We start from the raw sequence: 1,095 nt of genomic DNA, 5'->3' as shown, positions 1-1,095 counted from the left end.
AGGAGATTTTTAAAAATTGACTTTTTAATTCTAATACGCGCAATAGAAGANAAAAAAAAAAAAAAGAAAAAACTTGAAAAAGTCAGGAAGACTGCTCCTTTGGTGTTGAACGCACGCGGCGTGTACACAACACGCGGATATATGTACATATATATATATGTACATATATTCCTTTTCACGGTGTGTACGTGTCTCGCTTCAAACGTTGCTGCGTTTTCGACAACCCGATCCGATCAACGCGGATATATCCCGCTCTCCCGCCGCTTTTTGCTCTCTGGAATTTCGTGTTCCCCGTCGAAACTCGCGGACAAAAGCGTTTTGTAGACAGAAAGAGAGAGAGAGAGAGAGAGAATGGCAATGGAAAAAAAAAAAGCAGCGAAAAGCTTCGGCTGTATAAATCGCCGGAGGTCCCGAAGATAATTTAGATTTATCTCCCCTCCCCGCCGACCTCTTGGGCGGAATAAATCATCAAAGGCTGGGAAAATAGCGAAAGAGAGAAAAACTCCCCGCCAGAGGGAGGGGAGTTTGTTGGCTGGTCACCGAACCGACGCAGTTCATTCGCCGGTTGACGTCCTTCGACAGAAGACGCATAATCCTCGCCCGATCCCCGCCGATTCTACCGAGAATCTCATTTCGATCGTCATCCTCGAGCTCGTTTGGAAACAAGCCAGATACCCTATTCGAGGTGTGGTATATATAGCAAGAAGGAAGAAGAAGTTGCGTTTCCCTTCGACGTAACGTGCATCTCGTCGTACCCCTTTCGTTTTCCCTCGAATTTCCAGGAGTCGATCTCGAGCAGCAATTACTCTCTCTCTCTCTCTATCTCGCTTCTCGAGACATCCTCCATCTCGATAACTCGGGAAGGAGAATCGACAGATTCTCTCGCCGGGAGGCAATTCTTCCGCGTAAGCGTACGATTACGTAAAATCGATGCGTTTCGAGGACGTTTAACGAGCATCATTACCGTCGAACCCACCAAGTGGAACAATACCGGTGATTTATCTTGGAGGAGAGGAAAGGGAGAGAAGGAGGGAAACTCGGGAAGTTTGCGTAGCCGCGTCTCCTAATTCCGCGCCGGTGGAATACACGGTGGAT

The 1,095-nt window shown here is 47.6% G+C and overlaps 1 protein-coding gene across 1 annotated transcript in view; it reads left to right on the top strand.

Moving 5' to 3' along the window:
• Positions 1–1,095, top strand: part of LOC102672303 (disintegrin and metalloproteinase domain-containing protein 10-like) — a 31,375-nt gene that overhangs the window by 13,804 nt on the left and 16,476 nt on the right.

This window comes from Apis dorsata, unplaced genomic scaffold, assembly GCF_000469605.1.
Source record: "Apis dorsata unplaced genomic scaffold, Apis dorsata 1.3 scaffold_292, whole genome shotgun sequence".
NCBI classification, from domain to species: Eukaryota; Metazoa; Arthropoda; class Insecta; order Hymenoptera; family Apidae; genus Apis; species Apis dorsata.
The sequence above is the reverse complement of the archived record's forward strand: the minus strand, read 5'-3'. Positions and strand labels throughout refer to the sequence as shown.